The following is a 13,556-nucleotide window of genomic DNA, read 5'->3' as shown; positions in this document are numbered from 1 at the left end:
AATACGCTGTGTTAAACTTTTATGTTGCTTTCACGGGAAAAAATCATTAATTAACTGATCAATTGGAGAGGCTGGGTCCGTTTCCTTTGGATCAGAGTATTTTTCCTCCAGGATCGATAGTTTCCTTGATGAATCAGAATAACCAGACCCTATATCTCCCCCTGGATATTCGGGGGTCTATCGTACATTCCCAATCGTGTGATCGCCCCTTTTCTATTCTCCAATTCAAGCCATATGGCCTCGTTCAAAAATCTGTCTATCTCCACCTTAAATATATTCAATGACCCAGCCTCCACAGCTCTCTGGGGCAGAGAGCTCCAACGATTCACCACCCTCTGAGAGAAGAAATTCCTCCTCATCTCCGTTTTAAATGGGCGACCCTTAAACGTTCAGGGAATATGGGGATCAGCCATGATCGTATTGAATGGTGGAGCAGGCTCGAGTGAACATGTGGCCTACTCCTGCTCCGACTTCTTATGTTCTTATGACCCCTTATTCTGAAACTATGCCCCCAAGTTCTAGATTCCCCCACAAGGGAAACATAGAAACATAGAAAATAGGTGCAGCAGTAGGCCATTCGGCCCTTCGAGCCTGCACCGCCATTCACTATGATCACAGCTGATTATTCCCTCAGTACCCCCTTCCTGCTTTCTCTCCATACCCCTTGATCCTTTTAGCCATAAGGGACATATCTAACTCATTTTTGAATGTGTGGGTTAATTCCCGTGAAAGTAACATAAAAGTTTAAGGAAAATAATTCACGCAAGTAGGGCTCGAACGCATGATGTTAAAATAAAAAATCTCATGCTTTATATACTGAGCTAGTCAGGCTTGCCCACATCTAATTTGTCAATGGTGACCCCGAGGATGTTGATGTGTATTTGCCAAAGGAACATAAGAAATCGGAGCAGGAGTCGGCCATCCGGCCCCTCGAGCCTGCTCCACCATTTAATAAGATCATGGCTGATCCGATCATGTACTCAGCTCCACTTCCACGCCCGCTGCCCATAACCCCTTAACCCCTTATTGTTTAAGAAACTGTCTATTTCTGTCCTAAATATATTGAATTTCCCAGCTTCAACAGCTCTCTGGGACAGTGAATTCCACAGATTCACAATCCTCTGAGAGAAGAAATTCCTCCTCATCTCAGTTTTAAATGGGCGGCCCCTTATTCTAAGATCATGCCCCTAGTTCTAGTCTCCCCCATCGGTGGAAACATCCTCCCTGCATTCACTGTTAGTGAAAATAAATTCACATAGAGTCTGGTAAGGTAAGAGAGACAACATTATTGCTAACAGAGCTCTGGGAGAAGAGTTGAGATCCAGCGATCTCCCCGAGTGCCTTGTGCCGCGGGGTTATAAGCAGTTTACAGGGGGCGGAATACAATCATGTAAATTAATTTACATACAACCAATCGATCCATATGGCAACGCAATTCATTTACATTCAACTTTTTAGTCCTAGTGAAACCTGATAGCATGGTGCGAGTTTGGGGGCCCTTCCTCTTTATCTTCTTTTGTGGTTCGTTATTCTGTTGCAAAGCTTTCGATGAAACAGTGGCCTGCACCTGGCCAGGAGTCACTTGTTGCTGCAGAGTTCATATCAGGGACAGCAGATAGGCTTCTTGGTACAAAGTTCATTTCGTGGTGGCTTAACCCATCATGCTTTGCTATGTCTGAAAATCCACTCCAGAACCATCATTCTATTCTCGTAAAACCAGCTCCTGAAGTATCGGCCAGCTGTGTAGGATAAAGCTCTGGTTATATTCCTAAGATTACATTAACCACAACGTTTCTGTAGTGTAGCGGTTATCACATTCGCCTCACACACGAAAAGTCCTTGGTTGAATCCCAGGCGGAAACATTATTTTGGAGGCTATTTTTGCTGTAAATAAATTGAACAAAAGTCGCCCAAGGTTCCTTGTCGCATGAGCAGTGAATATTTTAAACCAGTCTCCTAAACACAGGGTGTATAAAGTCAGATAGGGGAGAAAACTTCATCAATGATTCAAGCTCCTTAAATGATTAACATAAGAACATAAGAAATAGGAACAGGAGTCGGCCATTCGGCCTCTCGATCCTGCTCTGCCATTCAATAATATCATGGCTGATCTGACCATGGAATCTGAGTTAAGGGACTCGGGGCCCTATTCTCTCTCCCCTGAGAAGGTTCACGTTCTACAGTCAAGCCTCTAAAAGGCACCACTCTGTGTACAGTACTTGCCGGGTTTGAGTCCTGAGGATGAGTCATGCGCCTGGAGCCATAGGTCGAGGTCAAGAATGCTTGGCTCACGGAGATGGCCTTCTGCAGTGTGACTGTGGTATCCGCTGACAGTAGCTTATGAAGGAGGCCCTCGCGGCCGATTCCGATGACAAAGATATCCCGCAGTGCTTCGGTGAGGTGCTCAGCAAAATCCCACAGTGCCGCCAGCTTCTTGAGGTCTGCAGCATATTTCGTGATCTCCTGTGCTTGGGGCCGTCGGTGTGTACAAAACCGGTGTCTGGCTGTGAGGATGCTCATTTGGGCTTGAGTTGTTCTTGGATCAGTGTTACAAGCTCCTCGTACATCTTGGTCATTGTCTTCGCTGGTGCCAGCAAGTCCCTGACGAGGCCACAGACGGTAGGCCCACAACTGGTTAGCAGGATAGCTCTGCACTTATCAGCCAGTGTGGCTGGGTTGACTCCTGCCACATCGTTTGCTGTGAAGAAATGGTCGAGCTTCTCCACAAAGGCTTCCCAATCATCACCATCGGCAAAATGCTGCAACGTACCAAGGTTTGCCATTTTCGTGTGAAGGTCCATAATCTCGTCGCCAATTGTTATACCTTCAGATGCTCTGATAATTACTCCACGAGACAATGTGTGGTGCTTGAACTGTAGTGACCTGAGTACTTTATTGATAACCACAGAGTGAGGATCACACCTGGTGGCCTGACTTTTATACTAAGCCAGGCACACCTGTACAGGTAAGCTACAAGTCTCCCACTGCAGTGCCCTCTGGTGCAAAGCTTCTAATAGTACAAGCAATAACCATGTAGGACACATGACAGGTGTCACTGTGGAACCGTTTCTCTCATTCAAAGTTCGACACACTATCGTGGGCACCACGAGGTCTAGGTAGGTAGCTATTCACATTCAGGTTCATATATAAATATATATAAATATATCGACATGTATCGTAACGGTTCGCTGGTGGTCGAGGGGTTAAGATCCAGCGCACGAACCTGGTTTCAATCCTCGATCAATTCATCGCATAAAAATAATTGAGGTCTGTCAGACGATTAATAATTGCTGTAATCACCATGAATACGAATACTTTCTGTGATAGACCGAGCTTACAGACTATCTGGCTTCTCCTGCCCTTTGGCAGGCACGTGTTCGGGGTTTAATTTTGTAAACTAGGTGAGTTCGCTGATTGCGGGGAGATGGTAGCAGCCTCTGTGGCCCCACTGTGAGGAAGTGAACACGGTGGCTGGGTGATTCATGACATTTCTGTGAAGGGCAGCGGAGGAGAAGGAATGAGAACTTTCAGTGTGGGACCGAAGTTGTTTAAGGTGAGCCCACACATTCCCGATCAGGTCAGAGGGAGCTCACTGTTCATTGTTCTTTGGATATTGTTCTTCCAGAATTAATCTTTCCTTTGCTGTGTCGAAATAACCAAACCATTGCTCCAAGGCCTGTCTCACTGTTTCCCCGGTGTCAGGCAGAGATACGCCTGCTGCCCTCATTTATTTCATATGACAGGACACAAAAGTTCAAAATCAACCTGCAGGTGGCCACACACAGCACTGAATAGTCAGAATGGCCGAGCGGTCTAATGTGCTGTGTTCAGGTCACTGTCTCCTCTGGAGATGTGGGTTCATGTCACATTTCATCATTAAGCGGAACCCATTTGTTTTGTCACCACCAACTCCTTAAAAGTGCGATTCAGCAGTCCACCTGCTCGCTTCACATTTCCGTCTGACCTGGTGCTGAGGTTTGTTCATTCTTTTGTAGACCATCAATCATATATTTTGCTGTGAGCATGTGAGGAACTTTTATCCCGATCACATTGGGTTTAATTTTGGTAATCTGGTGCTGAAAGTGGAGATGTTTCCGCAGTGTAACGGTTAACATGTTCGCCTCATACGCGAAAGCACCTCGGGGGGAAATATTTTCTGGAGCTTGCTCATGCATGTTCAGTGGAGAGTTTGTTCTTCTTTGAAAGGTCAAGAGATCATAAGAACGTAAGAATTAGGAACAGGAGTCAGGTATTCATTTTCAAGTTTTCAAGATCTTTCCGCCCGGTTTTGGACCTGGGACCTTTCGTGTGTGAGGCGAATGTGATAACTACTACACTACAGAAACACTGTGGTCGAATCTATCTGAGGATTAAACCACAGCTCTAACCTACACAGCTAGCCGAGAATTCAGGAACTTGTTTTAAGAGAATAGAATAAGGGTGCTATATTTATGAAGGCTGCAAGTGCCTTTTCCATGCCTGGGGACCCTTTTCCACGCCTCGGGAACCTACTATCAGCAAGGACAGACATCGATGACGAGGTCCAACACCGCCTCCAGTGTGCCAGCACAGCCTTCGATCCCCTGAGGAGGAGAGTGTTTGAAGACCAGGACCTCAAATCTGGCACCAGGCTTATGGTCTGCAGGGTGGTGGTGATACCTGCCCCGCGGTATGGCTCCGAGACATGGACTATATACAGCAGACATCTCAAATCACTGGACAAATACCACCAGGGCTGTCTACGCAAGATCCTGCAAATCCCCTGGGAGGACAGACGCACCAACATCATTGTTCTCGCTCAGGCCAACATCACCAGCATTGAAGCACTGACCACACTCGACAAGCTCCGCTGGGCGGGCCACATTGTCCACATGCCCAACATGAGACTCCCTAAGCAAGCGCTCTAATCAGAATTCCGACACGTAAGCGAGTCACAGGTGGGCAGAGGAAACGTTTCGGGCAAACCCTCAAAGCCTCCCTGATAAAATGCAACATCCCCACCTGCACCTGGGAGTCCTTGTTCTTTGGGTTGAGTTGCCTGTGCTGCGTGATTGATGCCGGATCGATCATCCTCAGCCACGTGGTATGTCACAGCACGTTTGCACATTCACTGGAGGTTCCCCATCGTTATGCAGCCTTTGCACATGTAGTGCTTGAATCGATATTGATGGGCACGATGATTACCCCCACAGCACCAACACGGTGCTAATAGATCCACATTCACCCCCGATGGCGCACTCTGATTCATCACAGTCTTGCAGCCACTGACGTATTGACCCTGCCATATGCAGTTCGGCCTGCGAGCGACATCATTTTCTGCACAGTACTTGCCGGTGAGCTTCGATGTTGAGAAGCTATCTGTTTGGTGTTATCGTCCATAGCCATGCATGCCTGGGCGATCGCGATGGCCCTGCTCAGGTCTAGGGTTTCAGCAGCCAGCAGCTTTCGAAGAATGGCCTCGTGGCTCATGCCCAGCACGTAAAAGTCCCACAGCATTTGCTCCAACGCAGCTCCAAAATAGCAAGGTCCCGCGAGGTGTCTCAGGTCGGTGACATAATCCGCCAGGTCCTGGTCCCGGAGCGCTGGTGCGTGTAAAAACGATATCTGGCCATGAGGATACTCTCCTTCGGCTTGAGGTAGTCGCAAACCAGTGTGCTTAACTCTGCATATTCCTTCTCCGTTTGCTTTTGTCGGTGTGAGTAGATACTTGAGGAGGCTGTATATTTTAGTCCCACAGACAGTGAGGAGAACCACCCTGTGCTTGGCCACGTTCGTGTCTCCTTCCAGCTCGTTGGCCACAAAATACTGGTCGAGCTGCTCGACGAAGGCTTCCCAATCATCCCCCTCTGCGGATCTCTCTAATATTCCAACAGCAGCCATGGTTGCGTGAAGCTGCATATTCTGTTACTCTTCGCCAATTGTTATGTATAGACGAACTCGCCGAGACTGAGTACTGTGAGCTAAACTTAGTGTGACCTCAGTCTTCTTTATTACAACTCCTGAGTGCCTGAACAACATGGCAGCCAAGCTTTTATACTGGCCCTGTACGTGTGGGCAGGTGACCATTTGGACTCCAACAGTCGCGCCCTCTGGTGGCAAGTGTTACAGAGTTAGATACTTCAAATAATTGTTATCGTTAAGAAGTTATAATTCCAATGAATGCCTGAATCATCCGAAAGGAGCCTGGTTTGTAGGACAAGGCTACTTATCAGGAATGAGTGTAGTTAGATGACAAGGGAAGTGATTTTCTGCTAAAAGTTTGGAGAATAAAAAGAGTAAATGCTGGAAACACTGAGCAGGTCAGGCAGCATCTGTGGAGAGAGAAACAGAGTGAACGTTTCAGGTTAATGATCTCCCATCAGAAATTGGGCACTTCTGTTAGGTAATACTATTAAAAGTTTAAATTGTCACGTAGCAGGGGTAAGGAAAAGATATAAAATGTGGCATTTGGAACAGATAGTTTAGAATCCGATTAATGTTTGATCAATTTATACACCGAGCTGGGAACTGTAACGAGTTTGAGTTCTTCAGCTAACATTCGTATGGTTTGGGTGTTAGTACTGTTAAGTGTATGTTTAATTATTGTCTGCTTAATAACTCTGACATTTAATGTTGCGGACCCTATTCTTGCACTGCGTGTGTTCCAGCTCCGTTTGGAGCAAAGATCCCTTCAATCCGTCGCTTACAGGGACAGTTGGATTCACCGTTTCTTTGTTTGATGAAATTTCAAAGATTGAAAGCGGCGTACATCAACCTGGTCAACTACTCACTAACCGCTACACGCTGCTCCCGTGAGATGGAAGCCCAGTTACTGTTTCAAGCTTGAATGCAGGTACAAGCAGAACTCATTCATAGAAAGTCAAAGTTCCTGAGGCACCTGATTATTTGCACCGAACTCCTTCGTAAAGTGTTGCGGTTCGTGTGGGGTGATTTGGGCACATCTTTCCCCACACTACAACACTTCAAACATAACTCAACGGCTGCAAAGCGCTTTGGGGCGTCATGAGTTCCTGAAAGGTGTTGAAGAAATGCAAGTACTTCTTTGCAAATGTTCGATGCAATTTCAAAATTATTGGTTGAACTCGTCTGGGATTTGAACCCGGGCCCTCACGAAAATTTCAAGTAACAACCCCAAAGCAAGAATCATACCCCTAGACCAACGAGCCAAATGCTGAAGAGGTGTGAAGATAAGGTGTAACCATTATTGAAGCATTTTTAGTGTGTTGCTCTTCTTGATCGGAGGAGCACATGAGACGGAATCAGTGACTTCGCTTTTTCGACCTGTCTTCTGAAGCACCGCATGGTCCCACTCCGACAATCAATGAGCTTTTGGAACGTTAGTGTATCTAGCCTGTGGGTGGTCACCCCGAGCGCAGCAGAGGGGTTTCTGCATTAGTTATGGGTGGTGAAAGTATCTTACCACTTCTCTCTTGATCTTGTCTGTATCCCTGTGCTTTGGTTTCTCTATTTATTCCCCTGTCTCAGTTTCTAGTGTTTAAAAGGGAACAAAAGATGAAATGGATGTCACTGTGGAACAATTTCTCTCACTCAAATTGAGACACACTACCGTTCCACCACGAGGTCTAGGTAGGTAGCCGTTGATATTCAGGTTCATATATAAATGTATATAAATATATCGACATGTATCGTAACTGTTCCCTGGTGGTCGAGGGATTAAGATCTGGCGCACTAACCTGGTTTCAATCCTCGTTCAATTCATCGCATAAAAGTAATTGAGGTCTGTGAGACGATTAATAATTGCTGTAATCACCATTAATACCAATACAGTCATGTATCTCACACTACTGTACATAACTGTACCTTACCATGCCATACATGACTGTAACCAGAGATGACCTGTAACCACAAGCTTACCTTACCACCAGGGGTGCATTTGCAGGAGACACTGGATACCTTTCCCGGACAGGTATATAAGGACAGGTCTCAGGCAAGTGTGGCATTCGAGAGCTGTGTAATAAAGCTGCAAGTCCTGAGTGACCTTGACTTCAGTATGTGCCTCGTGTGAGTCTGTACTACATGGTCAGGACTTTACAGTGGCGACGAGTTACGGGATTACAGAATCCACAGAATGGCGACCAACGGCTCAGATGAAAAATACAATGCTGGAGATAATTGGGATGACTTTATAGAAAGGCTCCAGCAAAGCTTTGTAACCAAAGACTGGTTGGGCGACAATAAGGCGGACAATGGAAGAGCCCATCTCTTGACCAGATGTGGCTCGAAAACATCCGCTTTAATGAAGGACCTGCTGGCTTGAAGAATTGAGCACACTGGTAAGAGACCACCTGAAGCCAGCAAGCAGCCTGCACATGTAAGCTACCTCGGACCCGTGCCAAAGCTCCCCGTACAACGAGCACATTCTCAGGAAAACCCCGGGTAGAGGATATCCCGGTCACTGGGCCTTCCAGCAACACTGAACAAGTGCCCGGTCTGAAACTTTCCAGAGTAATAACTTGTAACTAGAGCATCCAACAGTCTCTTGGGATCCTTTGGGACTTCAGGGGATGCGCTCCCCGGTGGTGGAACATGGGAGTGCATGCTTTGCAGAGACACAACATCACTTCCCCCGCCAAATGTGAAAACTATTTATAAGGTGAAGCGGTCGGGAGCCTTTCTTTCCCTGGTGGACCGCCTCGGTACAAATGTCTGTTCTGGTGTGTTGGCTGTGCCGTCGCTGGGCTGGCGGGTTGTTGGCCCTGCAGGGCTGCTGGGTGAGTCTGTCCTTGCTGGGCTGTTGGGTGTGATGGGTTGGATTTCCTTGTCCGGGGTGGTGTCGTTGATCGTTTGGGTGTCTGTTGTGGGTTCGAAAAAGTAGGTGTCTGCTGTGGGTTGTTCAGGGCAGTCTGTGAACCGCAGCCTCGTTTGGTCCAACCCATCACACCCAACAGCCCAGCAAGGCCAGACTCACCAAGCAGCCCTGCAGGGCCAACAACACGCCAGCCCAGCGAGGGCACAGCCAACACACCGAGGTGCTTTCGCGTGTGTGGCGAACGTGTTAACCGTTACACTGCGGAAACATCACCAAATTCAGCACCAGATTACCAAAATTAAACCCAATGAGATCGGGATAAAAGTTCCTCACGTGCTCAGAGCAAAATATATGATTGATGGTCTACAAAAAAATGAACAAACTTCAGCACCAGGTCAGACGGAAATGTTCAGCGCGCAGGTGGACTGCTGAATCGCACTTTTCAGGAGTTGGTGGTGACAAAACAAATGGGTTCCGCTTAATGATTAAATGGGACTTGAACCCACATCTCCAGAGGAGACAGTGACCTGAACGCAGCACATTAGACCGCTCGGCCATCCTGACTATGCAGTGATGTGTGTGGCCACCTGCAGGTTGATTTTGAACTTTTGTGTCCTGTCACATGAAATAAATGAGGGCAGCTGGCGTATCTCTGCCTGACACCAGGGAAACAGTGAGACAGACCTCAGAGCAAGGGTTTGGTTATTTCGACACAGCAAAGGAAATATTAATTCTGGAAGAACAATATCTAAAGAACAATGACCAGTGAGCTCCCTCTGTGCTGATCGGGAATGTGTTGGCTCACCTTAAACAACTTCTGTCCCACACTGAAAGTTCTCAATCCTTCTCCTCCGCTGCCCTTTACAGAAGTGTCACCAATCACCCAGCCACCGTGTTCACTTCCTCCCAGTGGGGCCACACAGGCTCCTACCATCTCCCCGCGATCAGCGAACTCACCCAGTTTACAAAATTAAACCCCGAACACGTGCCTGGCAAAGGGCAGGAGAAGCCAGATAGTCTGTAAGCTCGGTCAATCACAGAAAGTATTCGTATTCATGGTGATTACAGCAATTGTTAATCGTCTCACAGACCTCAATTATTTTTATGCGATGAATTGATCGAGGATTGAAACCAGGTTAGTGCGCTGGATCTTAACCCCTTGACCACCATGGAACAGTTACGATACATGTCGATATATTTATATATATTTATATATGAACCTGAACGTCAATGGCTACCTACCTAGACCTCGTGGCGCCCACGGTAGTGTGTCTAACTTTGAGTGAGAGAAACGGTTCCACAGTGACACCTGTCATGTGTCCTACATGGTTATTGCTTGTACAATTACAAGTTGTGCACCAGAGGGCACTGCAGTGGGAGACTTGTAGCTTACCTGTACAGGTGTGCCTGGCCTAGTATAAAAGGCGGGCCACCAGGTGTGATACTCACTCTGTGGTTATCAATAAAGGACTAATGTCACTACAGTTCAAGCACCACACATTGTCTCGTGGAGTCATTATCATAGCATCTGAAGGTATTACAAATGGCGACGCGATTATGGACCTTCACACGAAAATGGCTAACCTTGGTACGTTGCAGCAGTTCGCCGATGGTGATGATTGGGAAGCCTTTGTGGAGAGGCTCGACCATTTCTTCACAGCAAACGATCTGGCATGTGACAAATCGGCCACACTGGCTGATAAGTGCAGAGCTATCCTGCTAACCAGTTGTGGGCCCACCATCTATAGCCTCGTCAGGGACTTGCTGGCACCAGCGAAGACAATAACCAAGATGTACGAGGAGCTAGTAACACTGATCCAAGAACAACTCAAGCCCAAAGAGAGCATCCTCACAGCCAGACAGCGGTTTTATACACAACGACGGCCCGAAGGCCAGGAGATCACGAAATATGCTGCAGACCTCAGGAACCTGGTGGCACCGTGGGATTTTGGTGATCACCTCACCGAAGCACTGCGGGATATCTTTGTCATCGGAATCGGCCACGAGGGCCTCCTTCATAAGCTACTGTCAGCGGATACCACAGTCACACTGCAGAAGGTCATCTCCGTGAGCCAAGCATTCATGACGTCGACCTGTGGCTCTTGGCGGTTGACTCATCCTCTGGACTCAAACCCGGCAAGTACTGTACACAGAGGGTGCCTTTTAGAGGCTGCACTGTAGAACGTGAACCTTCTCAGGGGAGAGAGAACAGGACCCGAGTCCCTTAACTCAGAGTCCATGGTCAGATCAGCCATGATCTTATTTAATGGCAGAGCAGGATCGAGAGGCCGAATGGCCGACTCCTGTTCCTATTTCTTATGTTCTTATGTAAATCATTTAAGGAGCTTGAATCATTGATGCAGTTTTCTCCCCTATCTGACTTTATACACTCTGTGTTTAGGAGACTAGTTTAAAATATTCACTGCTCATGCGACAAGGAACCTTAGGCGACATTTGTTCAATTTATTTACAGCAAAAATAGCCTCCAAAATAATGTTTCCGCCTGTGCTTGAACCAGGGACTTTTCACGTGTGAGGAAAATGTGATAACTGCTACACTACAGAAACGTTGTGGTAAAAGTAATCTTAGGAATATAACCAGAGCTTTAACCTACACAGCTGGCCGATGCTTCAGGAGCTGGTTCTACGAGAATAGAATGACGGTGTTGGAGTGGATTTTCAGACATAGCAAAGCATGAAGGGGTAAGCCACCACGAAATGAACTTTGTACCAAGAAGCCGATCTACTGTCCCTGATTTGAACTCTGCAGCAACAAGTGACTCCTGGCCAGGTGCAGGCCACTGTTTGATCGAAAGCTTTGCAACAAAATAACTAACCACGAAAGAAGATAAAGAGGAGGGGCACCCAAACTCGCACCATGCTATCAGGTTTCACTAGGACTAAAAAGTTGAATGTGAATGAATTGCGTTGCCATATGGATCGATTGGTTGTATGTAAATGAATTTAAATGATTGTATTCCGCCCCCTGTAAACTGCTTATAACCCCGCGGCACAAGGCACTCGGGGAGATCGCTGGATCTCAACTCTTCTCCCAGAGCTCTGTTAGCTATAAAGTTGTCTCTCTTACCTTACCAGAGTCTATGTGAATTTATTATCTCTAACAGTGGATCCAGAGAGGATGTTTGCACCGTTGGGGGAGACTTGAACTAGGGGCATGATCTTAGAATAAGGGGCCGCCCATTTAAAACTGTGATGAGGAGGAATTTCTTCTCTCAGAGGATTGTGAATCTGTCGAATTTACTGTCCCAGAGAGCTGTGGAAGGTGGGAAATTGAATAGATTTAGGACAGAAATAGACAGTTTCTTAAACAATAAGGGGTTAAGGGGTTATGGGCAGCGGGCGGGGAAGTGGAGCTGAGTCCATGATCGGATCAGCCATGATCTTATTAAATGGTGGAGCAGGCTCGAGGGGCCGTAGGCCGACTCCTGCTCCGAATTCTTATGTTCCTTTGACTAATACACATCAACATCCTAGGGGTCACCATTGACAAAGTAGAGGTGGCCAAGCCTGGCTACCTCAGTCTGTAGAGCATGAGATTTTTAATTTTAAGGTCATGCGTTCGAGCCCCACCTTGCATGAATTATTTTCCTTAAACTTTTATGTTACTTTCACGGGAATTAACCCACACATTTAAAAAGGAGTTAGATATGTCCCTTATGGCTAAAAGGATCAAGGGGTATGGAGAGAAAGCAGGAAAGGGGTACTGAGGGAATGATCAGCTATGATCATAGTGAATGGTGGTGCAGGCTCGAAGGGCCGAATGGCCTACTACTGCACCTATTTTCTATGTTTCTATGTTTCCCCTTGTGGGGGAATCTAGAACTTGGGGGCACAGTTTCAGAATAAGGGGTCATAAGAACATAAAAAGTCGGAGCAGGAGTAGGCCACATGGTCCCGAGAGCCTGCTCCACCATTCAATACGATCATGGCTGATCCCCATATTCGCTGAACGTTTAAGGGTCGCCCATTTAAAACGGAAATGAGGAGGAATTTCTTCTCTCAGAGGGTGGTGAATCTTTGGAGCTCTCTGCCCCAGAGAGCTTTGGAGGCTGGGTCATTGAATATATTTAAGGTGGAGACAGACAGATTTTTGAACGAGGCCACATGGATTGAATTGGAGAACAGCAAAGGGGCGATTGGGAATTTACGAGAGACCCCCGAACATCCAGAGGGAGATATTGGGTCTAGTTATTCTGATTCAGCAAGGAAACTATCGATCCTGGAGGAAAAATACTCTGTTTTAAATGAAACGGACCCAGCCTTTCCAATTGATCAGTCAATTAATGATGTTTTCCCGTGAAAGCAACAGCAAAGTTTGACACAACTTATTGGCCCAAAGTGGGGCTTGAACCCACGACCCTGAGATTAAAAGTCTCATGTTCTACCGACTGAGCTAGCCAGGCGTGGCAAACGTGGGTTCCTTGAGGTATGTCAAATGTTGTGGGTGGATTAATGTCGATTGAAAACATGATTGAGTATCTCACAGACTTGAATTATGGAGTTCCTTCAGTTAGCATTTCTTTAATTGGACAAAAGAAGATTGTAGGTCAATTAATGATGTTTTTCCATGAAAGCTGCATTGAATTAAAATAAATGTAATCACCCAACGTGGGGCTCGGACCGACGTGCCTGAGATTAAAAGTCTCATACTCGACCGACTGAGCTAGCTGTGCTTCTGCCCAACGCTGGTTTTTAATCGCTCATTGCAGCCAGGCGCCTGTTGGCTCCGCCCCAGATGTTGAAACTTGCTGTTGAAACTTGTGTAG

General features: G+C 46.8%; 1 non-coding gene across 1 annotated transcript; it reads right to left on the bottom strand.

Annotated features, from left to right (window-relative positions):
* Nucleotides 1-13,120: 13,120 nt before the first annotated feature.
* trnak-uuu (transfer RNA lysine (anticodon UUU)) lies at nucleotides 13,121-13,193 on the bottom strand. The gene has a single exon. It is a non-coding gene; the product is annotated as a tRNA-Lys (tRNA).
* Between the last annotated feature and the right edge of the window lie 363 nt (nucleotides 13,194-13,556).

The sequence above is a fragment of the Pristiophorus japonicus genome, unplaced genomic scaffold (assembly GCF_044704955.1).
Source record: "Pristiophorus japonicus isolate sPriJap1 unplaced genomic scaffold, sPriJap1.hap1 HAP1_SCAFFOLD_45, whole genome shotgun sequence".
Taxonomy (NCBI): Eukaryota; Metazoa; Chordata; class Chondrichthyes; family Pristiophoridae; genus Pristiophorus; species Pristiophorus japonicus.
The sequence above is the reverse complement of the archived record's forward strand: the minus strand, read 5'-3'. Positions and strand labels throughout refer to the sequence as shown.